General features: G+C 41.0%; 1 protein-coding gene across 2 annotated transcripts in view; it reads left to right on the forward strand.

Moving 5' to 3' along the window:
* Window positions 1-13,586, forward strand: part of BORCS5 (BLOC-1 related complex subunit 5) — a 106,546-nt gene that overhangs the window by 62,476 nt on the left and 30,484 nt on the right. The gene's annotated exons all lie outside the window — the stretch shown is intronic.

Genomic DNA, 13,586 nt, shown 5'->3' on the forward strand with positions numbered 1-13,586 from the left:
TTTCAAAAAACCAGCTCCTGGATTCATTGATTTTTTTAAGGGTTTTTATGTCTCTATCTCTTTCAGTTCTGCTCTGATCTTAGTTATTTCTTGCCTTCTGCTAGCTTTTGAATTTGTTTGCTCTTGCTTCTTTTAATTGTGATGTTAGGGTATCGATTTTAGATCTTTCCTGCTTTCTGTTGTGGTCATTTAGTGCTTATGCTGTTTTCTTTGCACTTATCATGAGGATTATATTTAAGATCCTAACGTTGTAATACAATAATTTGAATTTATACCAGCTTAGCTTTCTTTTCTTTTTTTTTTTTAAGTGAAAACAAGTTTATTAAGAAAGTGAAGGAGGCCGGATGCGGTGGCTCACGCATGTAACTCCAGCACTTTGGAAGGCCTAGGCAGGCAGATCACCTGAGGTCAGGCATTCAAGACCAGCCTGACCAACATGGTGAAACCCCATCTCTACTAAAAATTCAAAAATTAGCCAGGCGTGATGGCACATGCCTGTAGTCTCAGCTACTTGGAAGAATCGTTTGAACCCAGGAGGCAGAGGTTGCAGTGAGCTGAGATCGTGTCACTGCACTCCAGCCTGGGTAACAGAGTGAGTCTTCATCTCAAAAGAAAAAAAAAAAGTAAAAGAATAAGGAATGACCTCCAGAGGCAGAGCAGTGACAGCTTAACTTTCATAACATAGAAAAACTCTGCTCCTTTCCAGCTTAGTTTCCATCCCTTTCTGTTGTTAATGTCACAAGATAATATATTTATACAGGGTGTGTCCAAAATATAAACTAATACTTTTTTAATGCAGTAATCTCTCAAATTATGTAAAAAAACAAAATATGGAGTTATAAACTAAAGTTACAATAACATTAGCTTTTAGACTAATTTTTTTTAATGTATCAGTCTCTTAAACAATGTAGAAAGCCAAAAGTGAGCTACAAACCATGGTTACAAAAGAGTTATGAACCATGGTTACAAAAACCCCTGTAAATACATGGGCTTTTTTTTTTTTATTATTTATTTGTTTATTTATTTTTTGAGACGGAGTCTCGCTCTGTTGCCTAGGCTGGAGTGCAGTGGCGTGATCTCGACTCACTGCAAGCTCCACCTCCCAGCTTCACGGCATTCTCCTGCCTCAGCCTCCCGAGTAGCTGGGACTGAGGGCGCCCGCCACCAAGCCTGGCTAATTTTTTTGTATTTTTAGTAGAGACGGGGTCTCACCGTGTTAGCCAGGATGGTCTCAATCTCCTGACCTCGTGATCCACCCTCCTTGGCATCCCAAAGTGCTGGGATTACAGGCATGAACAGTAAGTACATGGGCTTTCATAATTTGCCATATATTTACCTTTACTGAGATCTTTATTTCTTCACTCAACTGTCTAGTGTGCTTTCATTTCAACCTGCAGGACCCCCTTTAGCATTTCTTGCAGGGCAGGTCTAGTATTAAGAAACTCCCTCAGCTTTTTTTTTTTTTTTTTTTTCCTGACGGATACTCTTCATTTCTCCCTCACTTTTGAAGGATAGTTTTACTGGATATAAAATTCTTGGTTGACAGGTTTTTGGTTTTTGTTTTTTTTCTTTTAGCAGTTTACCACCTTATGGCCCCCTAGGTTTCTGATGAGAAATCTGTTGATAATCTTATTAAGGTTCCCTTTTATATGATAAGTTGTTTGTCTTTTGCTGCTTTCAAATTTCTCTTTGTCTTTTTGTTTGTTTGTTTGTTTGTTTTTTGAGACAGTCTCAATCTGTCACCCAGGCTAGGGTGCAGTAGTGCAGTCTCAGCTCACTGCAACCTCTGCATCCCAGGCTCAGATGATCCTCCTGCCTTAGCCTCCCAAGTAGCTGGGACTACAGGCATCTGCCACCATGCCTGGCTAATTTTTATATTTTTTTGTAGAGATGGGGTTTCGCCATGTTGCCCAGGCTGGTGTCAAACTCCTGACCTCAAGTGATCTGCCCACCTTGGCCTCCCAAAGTGCTGGGGTTACAGGCGTGAGCCAGTGTGCCTGGCCCTTTCTAAAGGTTGATTATAATGTGTCCTGGTGTGGGTCTCTGAATCCTATTTTGAGTTTGTTGAGCTTCTTGGATGTTTGTATTCATCTCTTTCATCAAATTTGGGATGTTTTTGGCCATTGTTTCTTCAGATGTTTTCTCTCCCTTTCTCTTTCTGTTTTCCTTTTGGGACTCCCACAATGCATATGGTTATCCACTTGATGGTGTCTCATCAATCCCTTAGATCAGTTCACTTTTCCTTAATCTTTTTTCTTTCTGTTCCTCAGACTAGATAGTATTCATTGTACTTCATTATTCACTCATTCTTTCTTCTGCCTGCTCAAATCTGCCTTTGAATCCCTGCAGTGAATTTTTCGTATCAGTTATTTCAGTTCCAGAACTTATTTTTCATTTCTTTTTAGGTTTTCTGTCTCTTTATTGATATTTTCCATTTGTTTATACATTGTTTTCTTGGGTTTCTCCATGTCTCCTTTAGCTCTTTGAGCATCTTTAAGACAGTTGTTTTAAAGTCTTTGTCTAGTAGATTTGCCATTGTCTTTTTTCAGGGACAGTATCTGTTGGTTTATATTTTTCCTTTGAATGAGCCATACTTTTTCTGTTTCTTTGTATGACTTGTGATTTTTTTTTTTTGAAAATTGGACATTTAAATCCAGTAATATGGTAACTGTGGAAACAGATTTGCCCCCTTCTCTGGGTTTGCTGTTTTTTGGGTTTATTTTTGGTATTTTGATTGTTACAGGATGTGTCTGTGCCAAGAATCAGCCAGAGGTATACATGTTAGGTCTCCTCAGATCTTTTCTGAGCCTGTGCTCTTCCCTGGGCATGCATAGCAACTTTCTAATTTCCCCTATATGTGTGGTTGCTTTTGAATATCCTGGTCTTTAATGTCCGGGTCCCAGAGAGGGAAAAAGAAACAAGTGAAGGAGGGTGAAAAAAATGCTGCCCCCTTTAATCCTCTGAAAGTCACTTCAGCATGAGTGGGAAGACCTTGCAGCAGTGTGGTGGAGGTGCAACAACAGTGATTACTGTCTGTCTCTCTGTCTGCACCTTTGTGATCAGAAGCAGCCATCATTGATCCGAGCATAGATTCATATTTAGAGGACAGGGTCCTTTTCTCCCCTGCTGTCTCCCACAAACTGTGTGCAAGCCACTCCAGGAATAAGTGCATAGCTGCCTGCAGTGGGGCTGGGAGTTTTGAGATGGCTGGTGCTATTATGATGACAGCTGAAATTGACTGAAAGTGATTATAATTCATCATCCAGGCCTTCCTCTGGATGTTGCAAGCCTTCAGTAGACTCTAGAGCTACAAAATAGTTACATCAGACAGAGTGCACCAGTGCAATTATTTAGTTGGGAGGATAAATTCCTGGTGCTTCCTACCACAGTCTTCCCCAAATTCCCTTTATAGTTACTTTTTTTAGGAACCCCCATACTGTTTTCCCCAGCAGGTGCACCATTTTACATTCTCACCAGCAGTGCACAAGGGTTCCAAGGATATGGAGAACATCCTTGCCAACACTTGTTATTTTCCATTGTTTGGATAATAGCCATCCTAATGATTAAGTGGTATCTCATTGTATTTTGTATTTCCCTCATGATTAGTGATGTCGAGCATCCTTCATATACTTATTGGCCATTTGTATATCTTCTTTGGAGAAATGCCTATTTAAATCCTTTGCCCAATTGGGTGGTTTGTTGTTTTATCTTTTTAAATTTAGCTCCTTTTCATATTTGCCTTTCTTATAAATAACTCCTGCTTCTTCTGGTAATCTGCTTGAGGAGTGAGATCATTTCTTTGCTATTTCCTACAGTGCTAGTACATAGTAGTGTGTGCCTGGTAAACACTTACAGTGGTAGGATAGGCCAGTCATACAGCCAGCTTTTGAAAGCCTGCTTAATTGACTACTACAGTTGCTGACTGGGGACTTTGAGACAGTGAGGAAATTAACACGAATTGTGTGCCTCCTCTGTGCTAGGTGCTGTGGTAGGCATAACTTTATATAGTTCCCATAATACTCCTTTAATATGTCACACTTACAGATGAAGGATTTGAATTAAGGGAAGTTAAATTTAGACTCCCTCAACATCACACAGGTATTAAATGGCAATCCTTGGATTCCAATTCCGGGTCTACCTGACTCCAAACTTTTTCATTATACCATGCGGTCTCCCTTCCCTAGTCTGGTAAGTTCAAACAGAGAGCAAGCCTGTGAACCTGGAAATTGTTTAGGGCAGATGAGCAGTTGAACATTTACTTAATAGGAGACAGAGAATCTTGCTATATTGCCCAGGCTGGCTTTGAACTTCTAGGCTTAAGCAATCATCTCACCTCTGCATACCAAGTAGTTGGTAACTACAGCCTATTCCATTTTACTTAATTATTCGAGAGGAAAAGGTAGAGATTGTGAAATGCTAATTTTATAGCAGTGAACAGGATTCCTCGAAGACACTGAGGTGTGTCGTTTGTGGATACTGATGACCTTTGGAAATACTGTGTCTACTTTTGGGTGTGACATCCTCTGTTCTTGTTTCTCTGGTACCATAAATTAGGGCCACTGGCCATGGCCAAATGGGTGCCTAACACAGAAGGATGAAGTGCTTTTCATTGCTTACCACAAATTCCCTTGAACCCTTTACTTCTCTGAGACTTAAGAAACGCAAGAATAAAGGGAACAGAGTTTTATCAAAATCCTATTGTGTGTTAGGCAAACCCTAGAAGGGACATGATTATTATCTTGCTTTTACATATGAGAAAATTGAGGCTCAAAGATGTAAGGTAAATTGTCCAGATTCACACAGCTAATAAATAAGGGAGCTGAATTCAGCTTTTTCCATGCTGTCTCCATTAAAAGGTTCCTCTGTCTTGCCCTCTGGTGGGTTTCGGAGGTCCTGGGAGAAATGTTTGTATCCTCACCAAACATTGTGGTGGGTGGCATCTTACATGGGGCTTGTTCTGCACTTGCAGTTTCTTCTGCCACATGGTTTAACCAAAGCAATGATGACTGCCATTGCCCCCTTGAGGTTAGCACTCCTCTGAGGTCACAGGGTGGGGATAAATGTTCTGAAGGAATCAGCCTTAGAAAGCACACTTTTTCTAAGTATCCCGAAGGAATCAATCACTAATGCACATCACAAAATTCTCTCCAAGTTGGGAAGATGGTTTTAGACTTTCTCTTTCTTTTCTTTTTTTTTTTTTTTTGAGGCGGAGTTTCGCACTCTTGCCCAGGCTGGAGTTTGGTGGCACAATCTCGGCTCACTGCAAGCTACACCTTCCAGGTTCACGCCTTTCTCCTGCCTCAGCCTCCCAAGTAGCTGGGACTACAGGCACCCGCCACCACACCCAGCTAATTTTTTGTATTTTTAGTAGAGACGGGGTTTCACCGTGTTAGCCAGGATGTCTCGATATCCTGACCTTGTGATGGGCCCACCTCGGCCTCCCAAAGTGCTGGGATTACAGGCGTGAGCCACCGTGCCCGGCCAGACTTTCCCTTTCTTTAAGAAGAGAAGGGAGTGCCTTTGAGAACTAGAGTTTAAGTAAAGGATACACGTAGCTTAAGTGCTTTTATCTTTGAAATATACTATGACCAATAGACTCGAAAATTTCTTATTGGTTTTGGGGGTATCATAGTCAATTTGGGCTGCTATAACAGAATACCATAAACTGGGTGGCTTAAACAACAAGCATTTATCTCTGATAGTTCTGGTGGCTGGGAAATCCAAGGTCAAGGTGCCGGCAGATTTGCCTCTGCCGAGGACCTGCTCCCTGGTTTGCAGATGGTTATCTTCTTGCTGTGGCCTCACAGGCCCGGGAACAGAAAGAGTGAGGGGAGGCTCTCACATCTCTTCTTCTAGTGACACTAGTCCCATTCATGTAGCCTCCATACTCATGATCTACTCACCCACTAAGGTCCCCACCTCCTAATACCATTACACTGGGGATTAGGATTTCAACATAGGAAATTTGGGGGAACACAAACATTCAGTCCATATGGGGGAATTTTCTTTTTTCAGAATCTGTTGTTTAATTATACCTTCACAGTAACTTTTGTCAAAGTTATATTTAATTTCTACTTCCTGGATTCTGTAGCAGTAAATGGAGCTCGTTATGTGCCCCAATATTTGTAATACTGATTTCTAGTCCTAGAAGTATCTAAGCCTCTCAGAGTTAAGGAATTCGGTTTGGTAATAGGCTAAGCTAATAGCCATATGGCTCTGCACTGTGCTATAGAGAAACTGTGGGTTTCCCCCAACCTGACATCTCAGAATGAAAAAGATCACTCAGCAGAATATTTCCCACACTTCTAACCCTGATGATTTTTCCACTCAACACTTTACACAAAGAGGTAGGTACAGATGGTAGTTTGCTGGATCTCTGGAATATTCAGTCTTGGTCTTCACTCACTGCCTGGAGCCTACTCCTCATTTTTGTATAAACAAAGTGGTTTAAACAGGGTCTTAGGAAATATCTCCAGTATTTACCACTTGCAAACCTAACCCTTAATATATGGAATCTGTTAGATCAGGTTTTTAACTCAATAAACATCTTTGGGTGCATCCCCGTATTAAACTAAAGAAGAAATAGAAAACTGAAGGCAATGGCCCTGTTGCTTAACTGTAAGGAACATGTAATTTAGAAACTTCTTCTCTTTAACATGAAAAACTAACCATAAGTATGTGGATCAACGTTCTTTATGGAGTATCAGGAGTGAAGTGTCATGATGTTATGGTGTTTTTAACGGCTCAGCAAAAGAAAAAAAATTATATAGTGAGATGAAGTAGATATGACAAAATATTAGTTGTTGAATCTAGGTGGTGGGTATTTGGGTATACATTTTTCCCCTACTTTTCTACATTTAAAAATTTTCATAATAAAGGGTAAAGCAGAAAAATCCTAAGTGTAAATAAGATTTATAAAACTATACAAAAAATAATTTCAAGGTTCATTCTCTATTAATGGTATTGGAGTTGGTAGGAAATAATTAAAATAGGAGTATAAATCCAGAAGCCCGCAGAGGCCAGGCAGGTAATATGGGTGAGTGGAGCTGCTGGGCATTGGACAGGAGGGAGATGGTGGGGACTGAGCAAACAGGCAAGTGCACAACTCATTGAAAGCATTCCAAAAATTTAAAAAATCTTAATGCGCATTCAGAATGAAACACTTCAGAGGACTGGAAGTTTGTGGTCTCCTAAAAATGACAGAATTTACCGTCTCTAAATTTGCCCAGCTTTCTGTCCTTCTCCCTCTTTTCAGAAGATCCAGGAGAGGCGTAGCTATCAATACGAGAGGGAGATGGTTTCCTGGCACAAGAGGGTGATGGGAAAACATTGTATTCAGTGCCTCTAGAATTTGCCTGGGTTGCCACAACTTGGTTGCTTCAGGAATGGAAAATGTGGCCCATCTTCTTCTTTTCTCTGTCCTGTCTTGCTCCTTCTATGACCCGGGGCAGGATTTGCGGTGGGTTTATGGAGATTCCTATGAGTCAAGGAAGCACATTCTGAGGATAGAGTCATGCACCTGGGTTTTGTTTTTAGATGGTTAGAGGGAGGCTGCAATTGTGATTTATAAGAATGACTTAAAGTGTAATTCCTTTGATTTTGAAGTTGGCTAGGCAACTTAATTTGAACATCCTAGTGTGCCTATTAGACCTGGCAACCTTCTCAAAATCCCCCTCCTACTTCCCTCATTTCCCTCACCCTCCACCTTTTTCTCAAGAGGTAGAAGTGAGAGTTTTGTTTTGTGAGCTAAGGTTGGGTTCTGGGCCCTCTGCTTCAGCCACCTGGCAGCTTGGACTGGCCCTGTAGCCTTCCTCCACTTCATTCTGCGATTCAGGCTCCCAATAGTCTTCTGAAGCACCGGAGAGCTTCCTCATGCACCTTAGGAGAGCAGATTCAGATTGAGACAAGGACTCGCTCTTAGGCATATATGCAGCCTACAGAGATCCTGGGAAGCCTTTTTCCTCCTAATATCTTCCTAGACTTATGCTTTCCTTGGAATTCCAGCAATAGAACTGCATACTCTTACCGTAATTCAAGAACCTTTTATGTACTAGGTGCTCTACTAGACATGAGATAAAAAGATAAGCAAAACGTGGTCCCTGTCTTCAACCAGCTCACCATTTGTTATATCACTTTAATCACCTTAGAGAAAATGTTTTTTTTTTTTTTTTTTTTTTTTGAGACAGAGTCTCGCTCTGTCACCCAGGCTGGAGTGCAGTGGCACGATCTCGGCTCACTGCAAGCTCTGCCTCCTGGGTTCACGCCATTCTCCTGCCTCAGCCTCCCAAGTAGCTGGGACTACAGGCGCCTGCCACCACGCCCGGCTAATTTTTTTATATTTTTAGTAGAGATGGGGTTTCACCATGTTAGCCAGGATGGTCTCGATCTCCTGACCTCGTGATCCGCCTGCCTTGGCCTCCCAAAGTGCTGGGATTACAGGCGTGAGCCACCACCGTGCCTGGCCGAGAAAATGTTTTAAGATGTGTTCGGCCATATGAACTTTGGTGAGAATTAAAGATGAGGTTTTTACTTATGGAGTAGGGGGCACTTGGGATGGGTGAAGAAGGGAGAACTGCCTCTGAAGTTCTTACTCATAGATGAGGAAAGACCTCAGCTACTTTTTGTTCAAATGAGTTTATTTATTTAAAAAATATTTAAGGGGGAAATGCATTCATTTGGTTAAAAAAAGTTCTGTTAAAAGTATACTATGAAATTCCCCCTCCTTACCCCTTGCCTCCATCTAATTCTTATATATCATTTCAGAGTTTATTTATGTAAATATAAGTAAATCTGAACATATACTCTTATTTACTTGCACCCCAACCCCCATTTTTATGCAATGATAGCACACTCTATGCATCTATATACCTTTTAAAAAATTTATCTTATGGAGGTTTTTTCCATGTAAGTACATAGAGAGCGCCCTCATTCTTTTCTTTGTTCATGTAATACTATTTATAGATGTACCCTGATTTAATTAACAGGCCCTCTATTCAGGGACATTGTGGTGTTTGCTGACCTTTGCTGTTACAGTCACTGCTGCAGTGAATACTCTTGTATATGCGTTATACATCATTTAGCATGGGTGCTACTGTGTATGTAAATTCCTAGTGGTGAAGCTGTTGCATCAGAGGCTATGCATTTGTAATTTTGTTATCCATGCCAAATTGCCCACCTCCATAGGGTGTTAACAACTTACACACTAAGCAGCAAAACCTCTTTCCTCACAGCTCCACCTACAAAGTATTTTTCATGCTTTTTGTTTTTACCAATTTGACAGGTGAAAAATGGGCTTGTGGTAAAGTTTCAATTTGTTTTTCTTATTATAAGTGAGGTTGTGCATCTTTTCTTACAGTTGAGGTATTGGTATTTCCTTTTCTGTGAAATATCTTTTCATAACTTTTGTTCATCTTTCTTTTGCTAATTCTTTTTTTTTTTTTTTTTTTTTGAGACGGAGTCTTGCTCTGTCGGCAGGCTGGAGTGTGCTGGCATGATCGCGGCTCACTGCAAGCTCCGCCTCCGGGTTCAAGCGATTCTCCTGCCTCAGCCTCCTGAGTAGCTGGGAATACAGGTGCCTGCCACCATGCCCAACTAATTTTTGTATTTTTAGTAGAGACGGGGTTTCACCGTATTGGCCAGGATAGTCTAGATCTCTTGACCTCGTGATCTGCCTGCCTCGGCTTCCCAACGTGCTGGGATTACAGGCGTGAGCCACTGCGCCTGGCCCTTTTGCTAATTTTTAATTTGCCAATTTCTTTTCTTTCTTTTTTTGTTTTTTTTAGAGATGGAGTTGGATCTTGGCTCACTTCAGCCTTTGCCTCCCGGGTTCGAGAGATTCTTCTGCCTCAGCCTCTCAAGTAGCTGGGACTACAGGTGCATGCCACCACACCCAGCTACTTTTTGTATTTTTAGTAGAGATGTGGTTTCACCGTGTTAGCCAGGCTGGTCTTGAACTCCTGACCTCAGGTGATCCGCCCGCCTCAGCCTCCCAAAGTGCTGGAATTATAGGCATGAACCACCGTGCCCAGCCTTATTTGCAATTTCTAGGCACTCTTTATATATTAGGAAGTTTACCCTGTGTGATATGAGTTATCACAATAGGAGGAAAAAGGCTTCCTGGGGTCTCTACAGGTTTTTTATTTTCCTCAGATTTTGGGTATTCTTTTTGTATTTTAAATTTTAACTTGTGTTTGTTATCATGAGGAGTCTTGGTTTTTGTATTGTTGAATTTATCAGTGTTTCCTTTATGGCTTTTGCATTATCCTGGTCCACTCTTAATGGCACAACATCGTTCATTCCTTTTTCCATGGTGCCTCCTTCCTCTTTTCCTCTTTCAATTTCGGATTGACAGCAAAATGCTTTTGGTATCTTCTCCCAAATTTGCGTTCCTGGAAATGTATTTCTTGTCAGTGATAGGGTAGCCCGTGATAGTTTTGTTAGGAGATTTTAGTGGTCTGTAGCATTCCCATTTTCTTGGTACAGGCACGCTGGGAAACTGACAGTTTCTTATAAAACTAAACATGCAATTACCATATGACCCAGCAATTGCATTCTTGGGCATTTATCCCAGAGAAATGAAAACTTATGTTTACACAAAAACCTGTACATGACTGCTCACAGCAGACTTGTTTGTAATAGCCCCAAACTGGAAACAGTCCAAATGTCCTCCAATGGGTGAATGGTTAAACAAACTCTGATACATATATACCATGGAATACTACTCAGAAATAAAAAAAGAATTAACCATTGATATATCAACAACATAGACACATCTCTAAAGTTTTATGTTGGGCAACTAAAAAGATTCAATCCTAAAAGCTTACATGATGTATTATTTCATTTATATAACACTTTTGAAAGGACAAAATTTTAGAAATGTTGAATGGATTAATGGTTGCCAGTGTTTTAAAGATGGAAAGGGGGATGAGAGAAAGAGTGGGGTAGTGATAGTTACAAAAGCAGCACAAGAACTCTTTGTGGTGATGGAACTTTTCAGCATCTGACCATGGTGATGAATACATGAACCTGTGTATAGGAAAAAAACTAAATACAGACACAAATCAGTGCAAATAAAATGAGGAAATCTGGGCCAGGCACGGTGGCTCATGCCTGTAATCCCAGCACTTTGGAAGGCTGAGGCAGCTGGATCACCTTAGGTCAAGAGTTTGAGATCAGCCTGGCCAACATGGTGAAACCCTGTCTCTACTAAAAAATACAAAAATTAGGCAGGAATGGTGGCATATGCCTGTAATCCCAGCTACTCAGGAGCCTTGTTCAATTGCTTGAACAAGGTTTCAGTGAGCTGAGATCATTCCACTGTGCTCCAGCCTGGAAGACAGAGCGAGACTGTGTCTCAAAAAAAAAAAAAAAAAAAAAAAAAAAAGGAAATCTGCCCGGGTGCAGCGGCATACTCCTGTAGTCCCAGCTACTTGGGAAGCCAAGGTGGGAGGATCTCTTGAGCTTAGGAGTTTGAGGCCAGCCTCAGCAACAGAGGGAGATACCATCTCTAAACCAAAAAAGGGAGGGATGGGTAGGATCTGAATAAGGTCAGATTATGGATTTTATCTATGTCAATATCCTGGTTGTGATATTGTACCATAGTTTTACAAGATGTTTCCATTGAGGGAAATTGGGTAAGGGGGACATGGGATCCTATACATAGGATCTCAATAAAAATTTCAATTAAAACATTCCCAATTTCTGCTAATACTGGGTTCACCAAAACATACTGCCTGGAAGCAGGTTCAGGTCAAGTAACTGGTGCTCTCCTGTGTTAGGACTTGTAGTGCAGCAGCTGAGCAGTGGAATGTGGAGGAGCCTAGCAGTGCCTCGGGTTCCAGCCCTGTACTCTGCTCTGTCTCAGAAGATCTGAGAGCATCGACCAGCATTTCCCAGGATTCTCTGGGACAACCCAGCTGGGTAGCCCTTCATACAGCCTGTCTGGAGGGAAAGAATACTGGCTTCAGCTCTAATATATCAGAACAGTGTGGTGTGGATGTTGGTGGTTGGGGACAGTGAGGGGTGGACATTGGTGGTTGGGGTCAGTGAGGAAGGGTTCCCAAGATGAGCTTTGGCCAGGTGAGGTGGCTTACACCGAGGCGGGAGGATCGCTTGAGCCCAGAAGTTTGAGACCAACCTGGGCAGCAAAACCCTGTCTCTACTAAAAATACAAAAGCTAGCTGGCGTGGTAACAAGTGCCTGTGACCTCAGCTACTCTGGAGGCTGAGGTAGGAAGATTGCTTGGGTCCAGGAGGTCGAGGTTGCAGTGAGCTAAGATCACGCCACTGCACTCCAGGTGGGCAACAGAGCAAGACTCCGTCTCAAAAAAAAAAAAAAAAAAAAAAAAAAAAAAGCTTTGCTGTGCCCTGCACGTGACCTACTGTCATATGTATTCTGTGTTCCTTGTGCTGTAGCATTGGTTCTGCTGTGAGACAGAATGGTCTGGCATGTGGTAGGGCGATCACTGGGATCCCCAAGACCCTGCTAGGGAATCTCTGAGGTCAAAACTATGTTTGTAGTAATACTTAGACATTATTTGCAAACCATGCTCATTCTCTTACAGAAGTGTCCAGTGGAGTTTTCCAGAGGCTAAATGATGTGAAATAGCAACAGATTAAATGCAGAAGCAGCTATGATATTCCAGCTGTTTTCTATTAAGGCAGACATTAAAAAGACATTAAAAAAAATAAACCAGTGGCATCATTTCACTTTTTTGGTTTGGAAGAATATTTTCCTTAAAATGTTATTTTTGTTAATGTATAAAGGGGTTATCATTATATTTAAATGATTTAATATTTAAGAATGTTCTCAGTTTTAATTTTTATAGGTGAATATCAAAAGATAAAACTCACATAAAAGCTCTTTGGGGTCCTTGGTAATTTTTGAGAGTGTAGAGGTTCTGATAATTGAGAATTGTTGCTTTGGCAGAAAGCAATAGGCTTAATTTCTAGACTGGGCTTTGCTTTGTGAATGTGGGCATCATTTGGCCTCTTCAATTGATTTCTTCTCCTGCAAATGCTATTAATTGCCCTGCTACATACCTATAAAAATATAATCCCCTATGCAAATACAGGGGAGATTAATGGTTACCTGGCTAAGCTGGTGTTGAAAGAAAATGTAAAGAATGAGTTTCTGGCCTGTTAGCTGACAGTCTGTTTACTTGTTAAATGTCTTCATTTTAGCATCTCCTAGCAGTTTCTGTATACATTTGATTTCTTTTTCTTAGTTTTTCAGACAGCCATTTTAATTATTTTTAAAAATTATATTCCCACATTTTCAATTAATAAGGGATTTATATTCCTAGTACCTTGAAGTGATGTGATAAGGTCAGGAGCTCTGTTCTTGGAGAAACCACTTACTAGCTATGTGACGTTTGGAAAGTTACTTAACTTCTCTGTGTCTTGGCTTCCTCCTGTGTAAATGGAGCTAATAATACCTCACTTTCCAGGGCAGCTGTGAATATGAAAAATAGTGCACAAGAAGCACTTAGCAAAAGTGCTTGGCACATAACAGATGCTCCATAAATAATAATTGCAACGATTGTCATTAACATATAACAAAAGATGCAAGATTAAATTGAAGTCTTA

The sequence above is a fragment of the Gorilla gorilla genome, chromosome 10 (genome assembly GCF_029281585.2).
Source record: "Gorilla gorilla gorilla isolate KB3781 chromosome 10, NHGRI_mGorGor1-v2.1_pri, whole genome shotgun sequence".
Lineage (NCBI taxonomy): Eukaryota > Metazoa > Chordata > Mammalia > Primates > Hominidae > Gorilla > Gorilla gorilla.